Source organism: Accipiter gentilis, chromosome 17 (genome assembly GCF_929443795.1).
Source record: "Accipiter gentilis chromosome 17, bAccGen1.1, whole genome shotgun sequence".
Classification (NCBI taxonomy): Eukaryota; Metazoa; Chordata; class Aves; order Accipitriformes; family Accipitridae; genus Astur; species Astur gentilis.
Genome location: NC_064896.1, coordinates 29,862,701 through 29,885,381, shown reverse-complemented (window position 1 = coordinate 29,885,381; position 22,681 = coordinate 29,862,701). Strand labels below are relative to the sequence as shown.

Sequence of the window (22,681 nt, the reverse complement as noted above, 5' to 3'; positions counted from 1 at the left end):
CCAGGAAACAAGCTATGGGTTCACGTATGATCTTGATGGACCAGAGAAGCATTAAAAAAAAATAATTAATTAGAGAGCCCACCAACAGGGACGAATACACAACTTATACACCGGACAGGCAGGAATCCTCCCTCGCACAAATGCAAAACCGGCAGCAGCCAGCAAGGTGGCACTCCACAGAAAGCAGCTGAGGTTTACTGAGGAGCACAAGCTGGATGAGTCAACAACATCTCACCGTCGTGAAAAAAAAATAAACGTCGTCCTGGGGTAGATGCCCAGGAGTGCTGCATGTCAGACACGCCATGCGCAGCGTGGAAGGAGTCCAGATGGAGCAGGGTCCAGCTGGCCCATGTCTTTCCCTGCTGTGTGTAGTAGTGGACAAGCAAGAGAGCAGCGAGGGTGAAGGACTTGGAGGTGACCAGCAAGGAGAGGGCGTAGGGGCTTACATCATGCAATTAAAAAAAAAGGGTGGAGAAAAAAGTTCTTAACATGTAAGAAGATGGCGATAGGGCATTCTCTAGTGAATAAGAGCAGAAGGAAAGGACTGAAACTGCACTTAAGGAGATTTTAAAGCCTGTTCCTACATCTTTCCTTCCTGCTGGGCTAGAAAAAGCATGAGATTGCCTAAAGAAGTTGAAGTTAAAAAACCCCAACAATTAGAAGAACATCTGTCAGCAACATTTTGGTACAATTCATTCCCTGTCCCATAGCAGGGCTGACTATCACCACTCCAAGTTCCTTCTCTATACCCACTACTGCCACCGGTACACATAAATGGGGGCCGTACAGCTAGCAAAGGCTTTTAAAGCTTGATTGCTATTTTCACCATTTATTTTTAAGAGCACGCATGTTCAGTATTGCATTTCTCCCCAACTTCCACATCCATCTAGCACCACAATTTCAGGCTAACAGCACTTGTCATAAGACTGCATTTAAAAAAAAAAGCTAGTTTACGCAAACAAGTGCTGCGGTAACTCTATACCACGCTGCCATACTACATGCCACATGTTACAAGAGAACCACCAGAAGCGGTTCAGCTCATGTAGAACACAGGCATTTTCTAATACAGATAAACTCCTGAGCACCAAGAACTACAGCTTGCTTTGAGACGAAACAGTTTCCTTACATGACTTCCAGCTTCAATGCAAATCTCACCTACAGTTACTCTGATTTTATTCATAACTGGACATTTCCCATGCAAACTTGTGGCTACAAGAGGGGCCCATTTAGACATTTGCTCCCTAAGCACAGACACCGTCTCATCTCAGGGGGAACCCAGCAACAACAAGTCTTTGAAGACTTCCATTTTCACGTCAATGCAGGTCACCACGAAGCCAGCATGAACTCCAGAGGATAAACCATCAGTTCTCTGGCAAAGGAGCATAATTATAACTTCCTCTTGGGAACTAAAAAGCTTTTAACACTTCAGCCTAATTTTATGGAAATGTCATGGGTGTCTCCAACTGGATTTTCAGGAAGGTCCCTTGAAGTCAGGCTGTGGTTTCAAAACATCTAAGCGTGCCGAGTACTGGGGACAAGAGTCCTACAAGTGCTACACAAGCTGTTCTTCACAAATGAGTGCTCTGATGCTTCGAAGACACCCCCCACGCTTCCTCCAACTCTGGCTTCAAAGAGAATATATTCATAACGGGGAAGAAAAAGAGTAAAACTTTTGAGGAACTCCTAGCACCGACAAGTGGAGAAACAAAAAGATGATCATTATTATCCCTTGATTGTCAGCTACAGGATTTGAGAACATCGAGATGCTCAACACATGGGGCAGATGGATAGGGAAGCGAAAAATTGCCCTCATACATCCAAGTCACCAGCACAAGAGCCCTAGGGTAAAAGATGCCAACAGTTTAGAGCTACAGACTCCAGCCGGCTGGGGTACAAGTAGACAAAATCTGAAGCTAGACCATTGTAAATCTGAATGGAGAGGCGATCAGAGAGGGATGCCTGCAGCTGCAAGAGCTGCCAGCTGAAGCAGAGCCAAAGTGGCAGCGGGAGACGCTCGCAGCTACCGGTCGAACAGCGGAAGAACTGGTAGAAAGTTTCCAGGAACTGCTGGAAGATAGAAGAAAGCTGCAGCAAGCTCTGCTTTCCCATGCTGCGCCCAGACGTGGAAGGGTAAACAGCTGATAAGGAGGTACGCACCGCAAAGCCACCCGCACCAGCCAGAAGAACCGTGCTACCCTGTAATCTTAGCCCCAAGGACAACTCCCAGCACCCGTGCCCAGATGCCCACCTCCCCGGAGCCAGTTTGGCCACTGGCAGCCCAGAACTCTGGAGATTTGATCCAAAGAGGATCTGATGCTGGACAACAGCTGCAAAGAGCTTTGAGCTGAGGAGTTTCTGCCTCATATTGCAGTTGCAGTGCAGAAGGATACAATATACCCATGCAGGATATCCCCAGATAACAGAATTTCAGCTCCTGCTTCAGCTATTTGTCACAGCAAAACATTTTAAGCCCAAGCATGCTAGCAGCATTCTTTAAACTAAAATGACAGATAATATCCCGTTTTAGAGCTCCAAAGTGAGAACCTCACTACTCATTTCAATAACCAAGATAAACATTTAATGGCTGTATTAACAGGCAGAAATACACTTCTCTTCGGAAAGCAAGGCAGACTTACAATTCTGGCTTCTGCAGAATTTAAACTCTCAATTAAGGATGAGTTCCTCTAAATGGGGAAAAAACCCCTTCACTTCTCCTAAGCAGAAAGCAAGCACAAATTCTGCCTTCAGGTCTCCAGTCTGCTCTGCTGCTTCCCACCCTGCTTACAACTTCGCCGTGCAGCAGAGCTGAGCGATGCTTCTCAGAACCCCGCAGACACAGAGCATGCCATGAGTCCTGTCGCTTCTCTGCAAAAGGTAACAAACACCAACAAACCTACACGGCCTTATGCTCAGTCTAACCTTATGGGTTTCCTTTCATATCTCTGAAAGGATAAGTATGCTTGAGCTGCTAAATGTCTGGAAATTCTCACGCCTTGGGTAAAAGCTGAGCCCTCAGGGCACTGCAGCACCTTCAGCTGGTCTGAGTGATCAGAAGCAAGTATCTGAATAGTCATCCGCTTTCCTGCTCCTCAGGCAACGTGTAACGCTACTACTGCCCTCCAGAACAGCACAGAAATACACCAGTGTGCAGCACTAAGATGCTTCGTTGCTCTTTTAGCACAACCAGGACACTGATCCTTAATTTACCTAAACACTTTCAACTTTTATTTTTGGGGGTGTCTAAATATACATATAAAGACTCCTTTGGGTAGAACAGGAAGAAATCATTTACAGCTTGCTTTGTTCAGCTGAGGGGCTACACAGGTTTTTATATGGCTGCATGAGTTTTCCAGCCTGCTAGAAAGGAAAGAAAATTAGGACTGCACTATACAAAACCATAATCTATATGGGACAGTGTAAAGCTCTAAGAGCTGGAATGAGACCTCAGAGGCAGCACCCGAAACCACTTTACTTTTTTTTTAATTTTAAAGTAGATTATGTTTCATTTACACACAACATAGACTCCTCCAAGAGGAACTATCTGACCTTGGAGTACTCTTAAGCACTGCTCTACATAAGTTATCACAGCTAACTAGGTTTTAATCATGTTTAAGTACTGAAAAGTAAAAATGCTGCTGTTGCATTTGCTTCCCTGCCCCTCCATGGTCCATTTCTCACCATTGCCTCTGATGGTTTCCTTGGAAACATATGCAAGCTTAAATTGGATTGACATTCACTTAGTGGACAGATGGAGTTTGGAACAGCCCCGTGGCTGAAATTCAAGGCCGAGTCTTGGGATATGTCACGTTATCAGTATAAAAAAAGACCCCCCCAAGCTCCCCAAACCCCCAAACTTTGTGGAAAGGGTAAGGATCACCTAATTATTCAGTAATGAGCTTCGAGGTGGCATCTCAGGCAAGGTCAGCGATTACCCATTGTGCTTGCATGAAAGCATCGGGCTAAGCACGCGACATTTTTGTTTGGAGGGAAGGATTTAATTTTTGTTAAGCGTCGAGAAAACAGAGGAGTTCTTAAGCTCATTAGTGGTTTCAGGCAGGACAACTGATGCAAACCACACGTATGCCAAATGCAGACAAGAGCCTTTCACAGGTAGCGATGCACTATCCGCACTGTAATTATGCTATTTGCATCAAAAACTTCGGTGCTATGCTGAAGTTATTTCTAATGACTGATGCTGACCCACAGCCCCCATGCAGAGCGGCAGCCCCCTTCTTCCCCAGCACCAAGAGGGGCAGGTTTTTTGTCACACCTTTATAGCCCCAGAGGTGTCAGGATTGCAATTTCAGCAAAGCTGGTAATTTATTCTGATGTGGGAATTATTCCCTGGCTCTTCTTCCACTACATGGGAAGAAATGGAAATGGCAAGAAATTAAAATGGCTTTTTTTTGAAGGCTGGCTAAACAGTGCTTTCCCAATCATGCTGTCCTCTCTAACAGGACTTGAAAGGATTCACCTCTTTGCAACCAGAACGCAAGGACAGTAGAAATCCCAAATAACTACATTCCTAGACATCCTTCATGAAATACAGTATCTAAGAAAGGGAGAGACAAGATGACAGGGCTCTCATGAGGGAAAGGGGGGCAGACAGCACTCATTACATATTCTGCCTGCCAGGCACTCTACCCAGCACGTGCTTGGTTATTGTACGTACCACCTCTAGATAACTGGGGATGTACAAGAGTTGGGGTTACTAAGTGATTGTTTAGGGCACAAATCCCCCAAACGCATGCAAAGTGGTTCACTTTCACTGCTCATGCAATTTGCTGAAATCTAAGGAATTCCCAGTTTGGAATTTACCTGTCCAAGTCGACAGGATTTTCATACCTGTCCTGCCACCTGGCATTTAGCCAGGATTTTAAGAAAACCTCCTTTTCTCCGTCTACATGTGATTATAGCTGCCAAACCCTTTTCCTTTGCTATCTTGCTCACCTTGGAGAGATCTGCTGTGTCTCCTTTCTCTAAGCCACCTCCAACCTTGCTTTCCTGAACTGATTTTGACCGAGCTAGACAAACAAAGAAACAAAACCAAACACGCCTCTTGCATCTGGTTTTTGGTTTTTTCTAAATAAAAACCAAAAAACTCCTGCCGTCCACTAGTTTCCTTCACAAGCCTGCGCTTTCCTCCTCCTTCCAAATCTTCCATGCCTGTCAATATGCGATTATTGCTGCTTATTCCTCACTGCCTGCATTCCCCCGGTGCCTCTCCATCCTCCCTCTGCAGAGGGAGATGCCTCAATGCCCCTCTCCGCTCCCCCCATCCCCTAAATCCGTTTCCTTTTTATGGTATTCCCAAACCTAAATCAGCAAGAATGCGCTCAATCTGCCAACTGCCCTAATACTTACAGCAAATGATCATGTAACACCGTTGCTCTCGCAAAGCGTCGAGCCCCCTCCATTTTAGGGTCTAGTTAAAACGCTCTTTAGTTTAAAGAACTTCCCCGGGCGAGGATTCGGCATGCGAGGGTGCTTCCCGGCTCGGGCGGCATCCGCCTGCTCTGCGAGCAACGTGCTGCTGCAGCTGCTCGGCCACACTCCCCGCAGCAGCGCCTTCTCCCTTCCAGCCTGCAAAAGTCAACTCAACCATCTTTTCCTCACATGCCTGTAACTCCCAGTTTCTTTTCTTCGCTGCCAATTTAAGCCTATTCCAGGTATTCTGCAGGCACTCGAAGATACAATGAAGACAAGCCGCAGAGGATAATGCTGTACTGCGTGAAGGCAGGCTAAAGCTTGCTATTTTCAGTGCTTTACACAGGCCACAGCCAGGAACAATAGAAGGCCATGCATGGTGTACGTATGAAGCAGCACAGTTCAGCGATGCCCATGTATCTCGATGCTTCTCTAGCACTGCTATTTTATTTAAAAGATGGTAATTCAGATGCCAAAAAATAAGCCGCCAGCAAAGCAGTTTTATTCAAGTCAATGCTAGGAAAATGCCTCCTTTTTATTTCTAAGAGCATAGTAAATAATTTGAAATATTGATATGCATGCAATCACTAAAAGCCAAGATCTTTTCTTATAAGAAAAAAAAAGGACCAAAAAAACCCCAATCAAGCCTGCTGAACTGGGCAAGCTGTATAGTTTCAAAGCTGAGCATGAGAAAGCCCTTCAAAAAACTGCTTGAAGAACAATGGGTTCCAGCAAGCACTCCTGTGATGTGGCTTACAAAGGGAGAAAAAAAAATATAGAAATCGTAATTTTCTTGTTTAGTCACACCTTTGTTCAAGGGAACTGGGACACGAGGAATACAGCAACTGGCAGCTCTGAGCCGAAACATCATCTTATTCCTGAACACAACACATTTAACAGAAATCCCACGCTCTTCAATGCCAAAACCACGCCAGTTCAGCCACGCAGGAGCCCACCTGCTTCGCGTGCCATTTCCAGAAGCGCTTACATCCACAACACGTAAGACGGCACCCAGATCGGCAGCACACAACAGCAGGAAAAAAGCCCACCCAGTCTGCATTACACTCCTTTTGGCAGGGGAAGGAGACAGCCACAACACACACACACATCCCAAAGCCTCCCTCGCTCCGAGCCGCTCTCCAGCGCGCTGCCCTTGCCGCCTCAACGCAGTGCCCAACGCGCCGACGAGGCGAGCTGACGCCCTGCCGACGCCACGAGACTTTTTTCGTCATGGTGCTCGGCCGCACGTGTTAGAGTAAACACCTCTCGAAAGCCCGAACCGCGAGTCTCTAAACACGCTGGGAAATTTAAACGGCAAAGGAAGGAGAATTACAAAACAAATGATTGAAAGCAGCCCTCAGCAAGAATTCAACCGAGCATCTTTAATGAAGATGCACTTAGATAATCTAAGTCAGAATTTTTAAAAAAGGTGATAAAAGCAGCATTCCCAGCCGTGCAACACGTGAAAAGCGTAGACGTAAGGCCCTGAACACGCTGTGCTCTCGGTTTGCTCGTGTGAGCTGACACTCGTTCCTTCCCCATCTTAATAGGTGTTTATTTGCTATAGTCCACCGCTAACGGCACAGCTCAGACACCAAGTGCAATCGCTCAGTGCCACTGGACTTACGGCGTGTTATGCTGCATATTCCCACAATTTTTAACTGGCTAAGGAAAGACACACTCAGCTCCCCATCGCCAAGAGACCGTTTGACACCTGCCTGAGCAGCGAGCAGGCTCACACCTAAGAGAACCCAGACAAAAATCAGAAGCGTCCCTCATCTTATATTTGACTCGCACAGAGTTAACCACCACATACACCCTCTATGAAAGATTTCATTAAATTCAATCTATATCAGTGATTAGCTGAATATGGGAAAAATAACTGCTTCTCCAGACAAGTCATCCTCATTTTCAGCTACATTTCGCCAGAACCAGAGAGCAGCACTGCCATCCGTCATTGAGGGGCTTTCGCTATGATTTAACTCGAAATATCCTTTGGAAATTTTATTACTGCAATATTGATAGTTCGGAGATTTTAAAGAGAGGTTTGGGTTGCTTACTTCACTCAGCTGACCGCGCTTTTACATCTCGCCAGCTCTCCATACTCTCTCCTATTTTGTATGGGTTTTCACCCATATTGCAAGAGAAGAAATAATATGTAACAGATCAATTAAATTCCAGTGGCACAAATATTGACAGGGGACAGAACAGGTGCAAAATGAATTCATTTTAAATCAGATTCATATTTATTCTTCTTACTGACATCCTCCAGTTTAACTTTTTAACGATAGGATAAGTTCCTCATTTTGCTTTACAACAAGATAAAGATTTCCGTGGTCCTGTTCCTCTAGTGGAAGATTATTTTTTTTTTATTCCCACGTGAAATATCACTGCAACTCTACTTTATTCTACTTTTTTTAATAATAAAGCTTCATGCTAGAATATCAAATCCGGACAGTAACTGGCTGAAGGCCTATTGCTTTGTCCCATACAATCACATTTCTTTCCATCTTAAGAAAGAAAACCAGCAGTATTACATTCAAGTGCATTTTCCCCATTTAAAGGATATCAGTTGCCAGTACAGAGGTTGCAAGCGCAAAAGCTTAGAGGGTTAAATCACAATGGTCTTGTTACAGAGAACTCATTCACTCAGAGTAGCAATCTGGCCATGAATTTTAATATTTTTTGTCATTAAAAAACCAAGCCTTTGGCCCAAATGAAAAGGAGATTGCTGTGCTGGACAGCTATGAGCATTTCTGAAGAAATCCCCTCTGCCCCAAAGCCTTACAGTCCTCACGCTGAAGCAAGGGGCACAATTCCCCCTGAGCACCGTCTACAAAGCATCCCTCTTTTTCTCCCCTTAAATGCAGTTTGCATCCAGAAGCTACAAACACTCCCCAGCCTTCACACTTAGAGGAAATACCTGACGAGACACAAATCTCCAGCCACAAATATAACCAGTTTACTCGCAGCTCACCTATCACCTGCCTGTACACAAACACACTGCAAGGCAAAGCAGAAGACCAAAACAGACCGTCAGAAAGCCCACCAGGCTCAGAGCAAAGCCCCTGGGACTACCGAACTTCTCTAGCTGTCACATACCCGGCTACCCTGGCCCGTGACAGCCTATGGCATGAAGCGCACAGCTTGTGTTTGAAGCTATTTTTAGTTTTACGACTTCTTTGGGGTGTTTATTTTTCAGTTTCTCTATTTCCCAGTTATCTGAACTGCCATTTCATGTATTATTAACAATATGATAGTTGTGACTTAATTAGTTTGGCTGATTGGGCACGAAGCAGGGGTTGTTCCCATCATTACTTCCATGGGGTGTATCGTCATGGTTAACCGAGTATTAGATGGGGCAAAAAAAGCCCCGCGCAGCTCCTTTTGGATGCAGTGTTTGCACGTCTGAGCATACCTTCCTATTTTTGCAGCACCAGATACAATCATTCATTCATTCATTTTCTCGTGATCTGAACTTAACGCCAAACAGTGAGCATGCCTTTGCCTATGATTTCTAATTATTTTTCAGTTGTTTACTTTGGATAGATTCACTGCTAAGGGCTTATTTTCAGTGCTGCAGTAGTATCAGAAAAGCATTTGCTGAAGGGTGTATTTCCCCAAAATAATCACCAAGCGCTATCTAAATCAGATATCCACAGACTGTACCAGCACACACGTCCCGTGGTCCGTAAAGCCCCTGAATCACAGAGTAGCAACTGACACCATCACAGCAAACCACATTAGCTTACGTATTCTGCCCAGAGAGGTTAAAAAACCCAAATAAATAATAAGGTTGTCAGACTAGAGACAGAAAAATGATGCAGATGACTGGCAAGAAGGACAGAGCATCAACGTTAGACTAATAGATATAGTTGGATGAGAAAACTTAAGCAGCTTCTTAAGTAACAACATTTCTGTTCCAGGACCAAGGCTGTGACTGTTCTTTCTCCAAATGCTACATTTCTAAGTGGCATTATACCATTCTGTGCAGTTGTCACCATCAACCCACAGCAAACAGAGCATCCAGGAAGGATCCACTCTCACAAAGTTGAGGGAATTATTTTCACCCGCAGGTTTGGCATTTTCCAGCTGATTTTACATGTATAAGCGATGCTACACTTCACCGTGGCAGCAATTCTGTTCTGCTCAAGAACAGGAGTTGGAAAGGCTATGCTGCTGCTCCATTTAAAATGCTGCACTGGATTCATTAGGAAAACAAACAGAAATCAATGTTTAAATCCAAAATGTCCTGTTAAATCAGACTAACACAGTTTCCTATCTCAAGCAAATATTTAGACAGTTCCAGCTGAAGCTCGAGAACGATTCAGGTAGCCAGGACATGACAAACGTGAAGGATGGTTCGGGATGAATATGTTAGCAGGATATTTCTGCTAAAGCGATCAGCAGTGTGCTGGTATTTAAATCACATTAAGATTTCAAAAGCATCAGTCTATCATACAGTTCATATCACCCCACCTCTCACAACCGTAAGGACTGGAAACCTTAAAATAAAAACTCGAGACCCCAGAACCCAGTCCTGCAACCGCAGCACCAAAGATCACACAGAGCCAGCCAGTCTGGAGCGAGCGCTTTCTAATTGTGGCAAACTGATGGACAGATCAATTAACCAGGCTAGCAAAAGCCCAGAAAAGCCTTTCGCTTTGAGGTTCGCCTGCTCCTGACAATGATGACTTCAGATGGAGAGCGAGCACGAGGGGCAGCTGTATTCTTTAAAACAAAACCAAACCAGAACCTCTTTCAGATAAGCACTCATGGAAAGAGAAAGCCGGGGGGGAGGGGGGGGGAGAGAAGGCAAACAGAATACATCCCAAATGCTCGTATTTTTCAAGTTTTTGCGGCTGCTCTTTTGAAAGAGAGGGGGTCCCCACGACTCCCCGTGCCGGGGCGGGGAAAGGGACGGCGGGGCACAGGCATCCCTGCGTTGGCGGCTGTCTGTCGAGCAGTAGCCCAGAGAGCACTTGCTAGTCTGCCGAGATCTGCCCAGTCACATGTGCTGGCTCCTGCGCCTTGTAGAAGCAGCTGGAAAAGAGGGAGCCAGTGGAGCTGCCTCCATTAGGAGCTACCGCTACACAAAAGGAGAAGAGGAAACAAGCTCTCAGCCACCGGAGCTACCGACAGGAAAAGAGAGATGTCCAGGGCCAGGGGAAACACACGGCAAGTGCAGCCGAGAGGAGGCCGGAGGGGGGGTTAAAACACGACGAGAATGAAAACTCCTCCACCGTCCCCCAAAGAGGCTCCATGCCACCTGCGCTCACGCAGATCCACTGCTGGCAACCTGCGCGGCATCGCCCATACCTTACCACAAACGATGAAAAAGAAAGTCCGCGAACTTGCCCGGTCAATTAACGGCCGTCCAGACGAAGGGGGTTTATTTCCACGCTCAGGCGTGGGGGTCCGTGTGTGTCCCCGCCCCCCCCCCCCCCCCCCAAAAAAAGCCACCACCAAACCCACCGCCACGTCCACCCTCTGCAAACTTCTCAATGGGCAGAGCTGGTTTTGCTCTCGGCTGCCGCCTCGAAACAGAAACACCCTCCCTGCCCCAGGAGGGGCCGGCACGGAGGGAGCCGGAGGAGAGCGGCTCCGCCAACCCACGCTCCCGGCGGTTCTCCCCGGGAATCGCCTCCAAACCGGCGATGTCGAGACGAACCCTCACCTTCCCCTTAGGCTAAACCGCTCCTCCCTTCCCCGGGGGAGGTCAATAAGCCCCCACCGAGTCCCTCACCGGTTCGGGCTCCCGCAACTTCCCCGCTCCGCAGGCCTGGCCCCCCCCTCCGACAACCCCCCCCCCCCTTCGCCCCCCCCTGTCAGACGGCCGCCGGCCCCGCCGCCTTTGTCCTGCCGAGCCTCCGGGGCCGGACGGGCTCACCCCGAGGGAAGACCCGCCGGTACCGGGCCGGGGAGTGCAGGGCCCGGGTTTGGGGGGCTGGGGGGTGTTGGGGTGTCGGTCTCGGCCTCGCACCGCCGGGACTTCGCAAGTTAACGGCCGCCGCGCGCGCCCAACCGCCGCCCGTACCTGAGAGCGGCCCGGCTCGGCTCGGCCCGGCCCGGCCCACCTGCCGCCGAGGCCGCTTCCCCGCGGGGCGCCGAACCGCCGCACCGCCTCCCGCGATGCCCTCCCAGGGCTCCCGGAGCCGCCCACCCCCGTCGGCGAGGAAAGTTCCCGGTGGCCCGGCGCGGCGCCGCCCCGCTCCCTCCCCCCCCGCCCGCCCCCCCTTTCCCCGGGGGGGAGGGGGGGGGGGGGACCGGTGGCACCTGCTCCCGGCCCGCCGGAGTTACCGGGGTCGGAGGAGACGAGGCGGCGGCGACGCCGCGGGCTCCTCCGGGCGGTGGAGTACGGGCCGCGTGGGGAACTCACCGGGGCGCGCTCCCGCGCCGCGGGGCTGCCGCAGGCCCCGGCTGGGGAAAGAGATCCAACGACGGGAACCCTCCCGGGGCGACCGAGTCCCGGGCTCCACGCTGCTGCGTCAGCGCCGCCCTTCACTCGGTAGCCGCCCCGGCTGCGGGATGGGGATGAGGCGCCCCCGCCGCTGCTGCCGCCGCCGCCGCTGCTGCTGCTGCTGCCGCCGCCGCCCGCCCTCGCCGCAGGGCGTCGCGATCCGGCGCGGCCCGGGCGGGCGGGCGGCGCGCAGAGGCCGGGAGCGGGCGGGTGGGGGCGGGTACCGGGGCCGCGGAGCGGGGGGGAAGGAGGAGGAGGAGGAGGAGGAGGAGAAGAAGGAGGAGGAGGAGACGCGACCGCTCGCCGCCGCGAACTCCCCGCAAAGCCGCCAACCCCTCCGTCCTCCTTCCTGCTTCCTCGTCCGTAGCCAATCGCCGACCGCCGCTCCGCCGCTCGCTCCGCCGACCCGGCCAATCGCGCGAGCTCCTACCCGCCGCCACCGACCAATCGCTGCCGCCGTCCCCGCCCCCTCGGCCACCCCCCCCACCCCCCCCCGCCCTGCTCCCTCCCCCGGTCCCGGTTCCCCCCCCCCCCCCCGCCCCGGTCGCCCCTCACAGCCCCGGCCGCCCCCCCCACCAGCCCCCCCGGGATAAGCTCCGCGGTGCCGGCTTCCCCCCCCACAGACACACTCCCCGAGGGGGCTCATCCGAGCTGTGGGCACCGGGGTAGCCCCCGACCCCGGCGGTTTACCTCACAGGACGGGGAGCGGTGAGGCGGGCGGTCCCGCGCTCTCCTGTCAGCGCCGCGCCGGTCCCGGCTACGGGGAACGGCGGGCACCGGCGGTTTCCCCCAGCGGACCCGCTCTCCCCGAGACGCCTTCACACCCCGGAGACGTTACCAGGGTCGCCCCACCTCCCCCCCCGGCCCGGTCACCGGCGGCCTGGCGGGCGACGGCAGCCGGGCCCCACAGCCCCGTTCCCGCCGGGGGATCCCACCAGGCTCACCCTTGGGGTGTGTGTCCGTCCCCGGCCTTAAACCGAGTCCTTGCATCCAAACTCTGGAAAACTTTGAAGCCCCTGGGCGGGGGGGGGGGGGTCGGTTGACGGTGTGTGAGCAGGGGGAGCACGGGTGGGAGGCAGGGCGAAGGAGCCGGGGTTTGGGGGCCCGTCGTTCCCACCCGCCTCGTCCCGGGAGAGCCGAGGACGGGCACCGGCGTACGTGAAAGGTCAAGGACCCTCCTCGGCTGGTTGCTTTCCCCCCACCCCTGAGCAGCCCCGTAAGCGGCATCGGTGAAACGCCCCGCTCATTTGAAGGGGGGGGAAAGGCCAACGGGGAATTTTAGGGTGCCCCAGAGCTTCCCCGCGTAGCCTGTCCCCACCGGGACACATCGTGTCCTCACCGGGACGGGGTCCTCGTGGACCCCGCCAATAGGCCTGAGGCACGGCAGCAATTTCTTCCTCCTGACCAGGAGAGCATCTGTAACTCTCCATATTATCCTGAAAAAAAGGGTTTAAAAACCTAAAGGGGATACAAAAAGCCTTGTCGGTTCTTTCATCAGTGATGCGGCGCTATCTTTGACTGGACCACAGTCTCCTACCACTGAAGTCTCTCCATCTGTTGCAGAATGGGGGTTTTTGTTTGTCGTGTTTCTTTCAAACCTAGAAAACTTCTGAGAAGCAAGCAACTAGCACATGGGACAAGCAACCCAGAGTGCAGCAGGAGAGACAAATACACACACCGTGACTTAAACCCCCGCCCCAAAAGCCCGGAGGGTCTGCTTGAAATACAAATAAACTGCAAGAAACCCAGGAGGCTAAAATACTTTCTCTGCCTTGTTCCTGTGGTCCCTGGTCCACACAGACCTCGGAAGCAAGAGCAAGATCAGCCTCTGGTATGGTCCTTGCAGGACCTGGATGCTACGCAGGAGAAGATAGAGGGAAAATTCAGCTATTTGGAGACACTGACTCAAAAAATGCCTGGTTTCCTTTGTATCTGAAGTCTGAAGATGAAGTTTCTCTTCCTTCCTCTGCGTACGAGATGAGCGATAAATCCAACTGTTCACCACAACCAGGATTTGCAAGCTCCGAGCAGCAGCAGCTCCCACACGATGACCAAATAACGCTATGGACAACACAGGCTTGGCAGCACCGACCCGACTTCAAGCAGGGTAGCACGCATAGGAAAAGGGATCAGCACTTTTTTCTTGCCGAGTCGAACCGTACCTGATGGTATATCAGTGAATGTGAGCCAGGCGGATAAATTGCGCTCACCAGTGTGTTTCTGGAGTGCCCCAGGCGAAGAGGAGGCCCATCTAGAGGGTCGGAGCTCAGCACGGGAGTCCCCAGCAACAAGCACTGCATCTGAGCGTGACATACAAATAAACCAGAAGCCTGCCTGAAACAAATACTGATCATTGGTGATGCAGCAGAAAAGAACAGAGCCAAAATAAATAACCTTTACAGCTACAACCCTGGAAGCCCGCAAGGGCAATGTGCAGCAGCATCTGCACCTTCCCATCGTAGCAGATCCCCTGTTTTAACATACTCGGAATATAATCCTGTGTGCTCATATAGGACTGAACAATAAGCTTTCCTGGCTGTTTAGGCAGCATTCAAATGGCAAACCACTCATGCAAGGAAGTGTTTATGAGACCACCACCAGATCATTATCTAACGAGAAGTTAGCAAACATGTTACGTACCCAGCAGAACAGGAGGGGTGGAAAAACAGGGATGCCTCCCGGATTTCACTAAAGAGACTGTTCGGGGGGCTGTGACCGTGTTTTACAATGCAGTCACACTCTCTGTTTAGTCATTCACTGAAGCCTGCACTTGGTGGGGTAAAAGACGCAGCCCCACGCAGGACTATACTTTTTTTTTTTTTTTTTACATAAGTGGGTTTGTGGCAAAAGGACATGACAGCCTGCTCAGTGCTGCACACTCACTCTCGCTCTCCATTGCTTGCCTTAGGGGTTAGCAATTCTCCTTAAAAACACTCTTATATTACCTCATTTCACTGCTTCCCATAGAGGCTGCAGTGTAGAAATGCCCCCCTTTGGATGAGACTCTCACAGACTCCATTTAAAACAGCCGAGCATCACCAGGAGCCGCTCCAGAAGTGCAAAGCCTTGCCTCTCTCCTCAGACCAGAGCTGCGCTGCACTGGTCCCCGCCTGAAAAGCAAAGGCAGCTCATATTGCTGCCAAAGTGCCCCCTAAAAATGACATTTTTAGTAGAGTTCTCCCCTCTGCTGCAAGCCCCAGCCAACAGGAGGGTAATTAAAGCACCGTTGAGCACCAGAGTGAGTTAAATTTTAGTGTAATACAAAGCGCACTCACGCCATTCGTTAGGTGTGTTTGGGTGACTTCAGAAATCTGCCGCCTTGGACTCACTTAGCTAAACAGGACTGATACTTGGAGCAGGAAAATGAAGAGACTGGAAATTATAAAGTTTCAGGAACTCTATGTTGCTGCTGTGATGTTCACTATGTAGATACAATAATTTAGCAGGGATGCTCAGGACTGGTTTTGCACAGAAAGAGGACCAGAGCCCCTCAGAGCACTGCTACAAACAGGCTGCTGAAAACTTTCTCCTGCCTGGAGCTACCCACAATGAGGCTGCATGAAAAAACCAAGCCCGACTGAAATGGGCTGTTTGGAGATTAAGCATTCATCTGAGGATTCAGACAACCACCCCCAGAAAAGGCCTGCCCATGCCAGGGAGGAGGTGGCTGCAGCAGGGTAGAGGTTTTCTCTCCCCAGAAGAGGAGAAGCTGTCCGGGAGGTTGAGTTAGGGGCACGCAGCCCTTGATCCTGGCCAACAGCTTGCTGGCTGCTGAAGCGGTTTCTAAAATCCTCCCTGCTCAGCAATTTGTTTTGTGGGATAACGGTGTAGGTGAAAAATACCTCCCTCGCGCTCACACTGAACTCTTGCACTTCATGAATAAACAGGGCACAGGAATGAACCCCACATTTTAATTAGCTGTTCTTTAATAGCCCCCAACCCACTCCTACCACCATGCCTGGTCCATGTTAGGCTTAGCTGATGCCGTATTGCAACTCCAGCAAACCCGCGATAAACCTATAGCTTCACAGCATTCAGGAGGCAAAATGCTTAGACAAAATCAATGCTGAAGTTTAACAATAAATATCAGACATTTAACAGATGCTTTTTGGTGAAGGTGGAGGTGAGGCCACCTCCCCTCTTCCAGGTGTCCGGAATAGGAGAACATCTGGAGCACGGACAGGTTGAGGATGGAGGACTGTGTGCTCTAGAGCTGTGCAAGAGTAGAAAGCACAACAAAGCCATCTGCAGAGCTCCCTCCCTTTTGAGAAACTAATTTATTCTGAAGTGGGGCCTTTCCTTGTCCCTTTCTCAAAGGGATGAGAGGGGGAAAAAAATAAAGCTAATTGCTGATTACAGAACAATATGGCTGTGTGTCTGCTGTTCTTCAACCTGTCAGCATAGAGGCACAGATGAGGCATGGGGGTTGTTTTTTTCTTCTCTCATTAACTAGGAAGAGCAAACCACCAAAGCCCCAACACGAGATCTTCTTACCCCGAATTCTGGCCTGTTTTCTGGGAAAGGGACAACATCCAGGGTGGTTCTGCTACCTACTGCCTGAAGAGCAGCAGAACAGGGATCTCCTGTTGCCACACTCCTCCCCTCATTATTTGGGCTACAGCAGCAGCTTGCCGAGGTTGTCCATGTTGGCAAAAGAGGTTGCAACGCCCCACGGCTGGAGGAGGAGCTGGGGCAGCTCCGGCACCGGCCAGGGAGCAGCAGAGATTAAGGGCCAGGTTTACTCTCATTGCAGCCCTCATCTCAAAGGTAAAGGAAGGGGAAAGAGGATTTCACCACTAAACACAGGGGTATCGCAGGAAAAGGATCTTTGCATTTCTTGTCTCAGTTTCAGGAGTAAAAGCTTGATTTGTCCCGCAGGAGCCTAACAGCGGAGAGACTGGGGAAGAGCCCCAGCATTACCCTGCTCGCTGCAGATCAACAACCCGGGCTGGGAGAAGGGGTTTTTGCACTGTGCGCCCCCGCCCCAGAACAACACTCAGAGCTCTTTCGACCTTCAGGAATTAACTGTGGCAAGTTTTAAAAAGTCACAGAAAAATCTTAAGAAGATGACAAAAAATCCCCCAGCAATGCTGCAAGGACCAAGAAAGGAAGCCTCGAGCGCCGGTGTCTGTGCTCGCAGGAGGCAGTGGGCACCCCTTTCTAGCACAAGTGGGGAGGCAGTGCACCCCAGGAATGCAACACCGAGACCTTCATGCACACCCACAACAGCACCTGCAAACTGCCCCGCCGCTGATGGAAAGCTCCCGTTCCACAGGCGGCTTGCAAACAGGCACGGAAGCTTAAGCAACAGGCTTAAACCGCGTAAGCTCACACACTAAAAGCAACAACTTGCAGCAGTCTGGAGGATCCTGCACCGACTGGTTCCTCGGTCAGGCCTCAGGGAAGGACTTGGCTGCAGGGAAGAGCAGGGCACATCTGCGCGGGGGAGGATCGCCAGCTCCCACCTTTCCAGGCAGCCTCCCTGGCTGCAGACGGGGCTTAAACCCATCCCGTCTGCCTAGGATCCCTGCGGTTGTGCCTTTACGTGGCTCCTATCTGATTGCAGTGACAGGGCTGGGTTAAAACCTCTTCCTTACTCCAGCACGTGGCAGCTGTGGTTGGTCACCATCCCCTGTGGTTCCCTCCTTTTCCAGGCGTCTCTTCAAATGGGCTGGCACCAAGAAAGCATCCCCAAATCCAAATCAGCTGAGGTATCCCATCCCGCCTGAGGTCTCAACGTAAAAAGTCCTTGTGCTATTCCGGCTCCAGTGGCAAAAGAGATGGGTTTAGTGGTCCTCCTCCTTTTCTTCCCCCCTCCGGGGCTAACCCAGTAAATACAAAAGGCCAAATGAATTCCTGGCGGAGCTCTGTTGACTGACTTGGAATTATATTACACCAAAAAAAGCAAATTGGCTGTCAGTATTTAGGTACGCAGCATACCAGCTGTGGTTACATAGGCAGCTTCCTTTGAGATTTCTGTTTAAACATCAGCTTTTGCTCATTCGTAGTTGGGTGAAATATTTCCTCTTTTCCATCGAAAGAAGTCAGGAGGGATTCAGGCTAGATGAGAGGGGTCTGCCAGCACAGAGCTATCATACATGGTCTGATTACCTACCTGGAAAAATGGCAAATAAAAAGTACTGTATTCGTGTCTCAGGGAATCTATCTGCAGGTTTTTAGCTTTTTTACTGCTATGGAGGTTTAATTTATATTTTATTTTAGTTTTAGAAAAGTTGATGCTGCTTGTGTCAGATGCTATTGTCTACCAAGCAAGAGTGCCAGGGAAGTTCAGCCCACATGCACTGCAAAAGAAAGGGGATTGCTATGCTATATTTCTTATTTCACCTCTCCTCTTAAGACTTTAAAGTGTTTTAGTGAGGAATGTATAAGCACCACTAGCCAAATTTATTGACGGAGATAAAAAATGGAGGGACAATGAATTCTGCTTGAGATGAGCTTGGTGGGGACCAGCACAGCCAGGAAATGAGACCTGGATTAAATTAAAGCAGAAAATCACAGGAGTAAGAGTTAAAAACATACCTAAGTATTATCACGGACAGAGGTGAATGTAGGTGTGTGCTTAAGTATATTGCAAAATAAGGATTAAAACCGAGGACTCTGCTTTATGAGCTGGATTGTGGCAGTGCTAGTGAAAAATTCATATGCACGGGAAGAATAAAATGTTATGCCTTACGTTCCCTAGGTAGCCATTATTTTATGAAGTGTGATTCACAAAAACAGGGAGGCTGGAGAAATCCGAACGCAAAACACATGTCCCAAAAAGACATGATGGGAAAGCAAACAGTAATTATATGACCATCTGCGAACGACGATGCTAAAGGATGGGGTTTTAGTGGGCTGCAAGCGCTAGCGCAGCTGCGTGCAACGGCTGCACTCGGCAGGGCTGCAGCGACCAGAGCCATTCCTTCGCCCCACGGCTGGTTGCTGGGCTCAGGGCAGCGCGTTAGCTACGGTCAGCTTGGGTACGTCAGTGGGAACAAAACCATCGCTATGATTACAACTCAAAACGTTAACTTTTTTCCTTGCACAGAACTAATACAGGAAACCTAATAAGAAATCCCGAAGGCACAAGCTTGGGCCAATCTGTATTTCCATAGGAAACAGCTGCATCACCAGTAAAAACTTCAGCCCTCTTCTCTTTGTGTCCCTCAGGTGGACAGGAGCTTGTGCCAGCACACGGACGTGACAGGGACATCCCTTGGCATCGCTGCCCGCAGCAGAGGGGACACACGTCTGCTCCTCCACGCTCCTGGGCGGTTGCATTAAGCCAACCTGTTTTGCTGGCTGGGCCACCAGGGAGGTGACGTCTCAGGGGGAAAAGTGGGGAGGATGAGGGGCGGCAGCTTTTTCAGCCACTGCAGCTGGCTCCTCTGCACACTGGCTGCTGCAGCTCTGGCTCCCCTGACTTAAAACAGAGAAGATCGTCTCGTTCTGCTTGCTCGAGGTGTTGCACAAGCAGCTAAATATCCATGTACTGTGCTAATGCCAGTGCCTCAACCAGGCACAATCTTAGAGTAGGTAAGAGAGCCTCGGGGCAAATGAAGAGCAGGACAAGAGGCTGAATCGGGAGCAAAACCCCAGCCGCTCCTCCGTACCAGCACCGACATCCCCAGCACTCTGGCGTCCCAGGGAACGGCGAAATCGTGGGTTCAGGAGGCAAAGGAAAACAGCATGATCGCGTGGTGGTTGGGAGCATCCCTGCTCTCCCCGCCGACAATTCTGCACGAGCACCAGGGCACTGAGGAGCACTTTGCCTTCAGCCCTCGGACGGGATACTTGGTTTAATAACCAAGTGGTTTGAGCTGCTAAGGCAAATCATCCCTCCTCGGTCTTTCTCCTTGGACTTGCACCAGTATCAGTTTGGGCTACGTTCTCCAACCTGACATGGGTGGCATTGCCATCAAGACTCGTACCCACAAAACCCATCTAAAGTATTATGAGCTGGCTGGGAATTTTGTGACCTCTGCAGAAGAAGCCCTTCTGCTGTTGTAATTTTCAGGTTTGTTAAAAGATGCTGTTGTGCAGAACCTCATTAGTTTGTGGTGAATCCAGCTGCAAATGACTGGAGTTGTGAATTAGCACCTAAGCAGAGAAAACACAGGCAAAAAGGAAGATAATGTTTCTTAAAATGGACTTTGCTCATTTATTTTATCATTTGTATCTTCATTTGAATTATTTATGATAATACTTCGTAGTGGCGTCAGTAGTGTATGTTGTGAAAATAATGAAATCCAATTCACATGAGACTTCACTCTATTAAAATTCTGCAGAAAGGTGAGGAGAGCCTGCCAGGTTTTGCACACTTGAAGTGTAGTAGGGAAGGGAGTTAGGAGGTTCCCCGGTAGTTAGAAGCAGTTTCTAGTTTTCAGCCCACTCTGCTTCCATTTGCATTCGTTGCTCGATGGCCATCTGAAATAAAAACTCTCTGGAATGGGATATTCCTCAGCTGGTGTCTGCACAAAAGCTGATTTTCCCCTGAAGTCCAAGCTGATGCTGCACAGCTCCTTTAGAGTGCACACACCTAATAAAAAAAGCAGCTACGTTAAAAACCTGAAACTGGGGGTGTTTATTCAAGCTCAAAGAAAACCCATTCAGGGGTTTTGCACATTGTGACCTTAGAAGTACCGGTGCGTTGATTGAAACTGGGGTCGGTATTTCCCCAGCTTCCTTATTCTGCTGAGTTTTAGACTGCTGAGCATGCAGGGAATGCATTTATCTCTAGATTGCTCTCACTCATGGATTAATTCTTCAGGCTTTCCAGCTAAAGGTGGCTCAGCCTTTAAGAAGCAATTCAGCCCCAAAAGTGTTTTATAGTGAACCCAGGGCTTTCTTACTTGACAGATTCTCCTCTGCCGCTCTTCGCTCCGCACCAAGCTTTAGACACGTGCAAGGAAGATTTAAAATACAGCTAACCCAGATCGTGGCTCACATTGATGCACTGGTTTAATTTGAGCAGGTGTAACACAGTTTGGTTGTAAACTGAGCAAATTTGGCCTGTGGTCACTGAGACCTCATTAACGCAGGACTCCACAATATCAGGCTTTTTGGAGCACAACCCCCCGTGCCTCCACCACAGAGCTGCCTTAAGCACTTTATCTCTAATGATGCTCTTGAGGTACCTCAGTGCCGAAGCTTTAGAGTTAAAGGCACATTGAAAAGCACCTGGGGGTACATTGGCACAACAAAATTAAACCTCCCGTCACTCCCAGTGACCCTTGGAGGTCCCACCCGATGCAGGGCATGAGGACGTTTGTGGAGGAGTGGTACCAATACCATTAAATAACACGATGGCAGAAAATCAGTGACAACGAACACCATTTTAGAGGTCCAGAGTTAGCATCAGAGCTTGGAGGTCCCTACCGTGAGTATCTGAACCCCAAATACCCACAAAACGCCAGGCTCCTGTTACTTGGCCAACCTTTTCCCTGACTCTTTGGTACCGCTGCGAGGTGTCGGGGCAGGCTAAGGGAGCGGTGTGTGCTGGAAAGGCCCCGCAGAGCCCGGTCCCTCTGGACCTTGGTCCGTACCACTCCCACGCCAGGATCCCAGGGCAAAAGATGACAGCAGCTCTTTGCTCAGCAATAAAATAGGGTGTGAAGCAGCAGCCCTTTGGCAGGCTCTGAAGCAACAGCAGGTGCTGCTGAGAGCGAGACTTCACATCTGCAGTACTGAAAGGGGCTGAAACCGTGTCATCACCGCTGGAAAACCATCACCTCAAGCCAGATTCTGTTTTCCTGCAGTTTTTTCTTGTCTCGGGGGGCTGTGTGCTTGTGCAAAGCATCGGCTACTGCCTACGGGGGCGAGGGCAGGGACAAACCCCGTTATCTGGGTGAGTAGAGCTACACAACGGGATGGGAAACCTCTCACAGGAACGAACACCACAGGGCATCAGAAGATGGCGTCAGTATGATTTTTTTTTCTAGTTGGAAGACTGTACCAACTCCCAAGGTATGGCATCTCTTGCTGGTCAGGCTTGTGAAGCTGTTCCTAGAGAATTTGTCCCAGTTTCCTGCAAGCGAGGTACCTGGCTCCCTGGTTTTTGGTGGGAGGAATCCTGGAGTGCACACACCTGCATCTCGGCATGCCTAAATAGATCCAGCACATTTCTGGGCACATTTCTGCTGTATTGAGGAACTTCTGCCCTGGATTTTCCTAGGCCCCGCTGTTCTGCTTTCATGCTACGGAGGAATGGGCTATGCAATATCTAATATATAGTAGGCTACTGACAAAGGCCAAGACTGGGCAAATCCAGCTGTGCCTGGGCAAATCCTGAAGAGAGCACTCAGACTCTCGGGGCTCTGCCTGCCACTCCCTGGTCTACAAAGAATATCATCCTAGAGTCTATCAGAAATTGTATTTTTATTTTAATTTGAAAAGGGGGTTTGCCAGTTGTTTGTGTTTCCATAAGAAACTACACCTTCCTTTGCACACACCATACCTCACCAAAACAGGACGTGCGAGTGATTTCTATACTCATTTGTTTCGAAACTCTTTCAGGTGTTTAAGTTAACATATGTATAACCTCCTTCCTCACGAAGTTCCGCAAAAAGTAGTCTTTCTTGCAGATCATCTAGGAGGAATATGCTCACAAGATGTCCTTAGGAAGGTCCAGGATGAGCTAGGGAACTTGCTTTCCTCCCTTTTTTTTTAAACAAAGAGAAAACATGAAACAGTGAGGTTAGAGTACTTCTGAAACAGTTTTGTATGTAACAAATAAGGAAAATGCTAAGCAGAGCTTTTGCAGGCCACCTCTAAGGCTTCTTAAGAAAAAAA

At 50.0% G+C, this 22,681-nt stretch overlaps 1 protein-coding gene across 1 annotated transcript in view; it reads right to left on the bottom strand.

Moving 5' to 3' along the window:
* The window catches only part of BAHD1 (bromo adjacent homology domain containing 1), a 42,235-nt gene extending 30,023 nt beyond the window's left edge, over positions 1-12,212 (bottom strand). The window contains exon 1 of the mRNA XM_049821034.1: positions 11,807-12,212. The gene's annotated coding sequence lies outside the window, so the exon portion shown is untranslated. The remainder of the gene's footprint in view (positions 1-11,806) is intronic.
* Between the last annotated feature and the right edge of the window lie 10,469 nt (positions 12,213-22,681).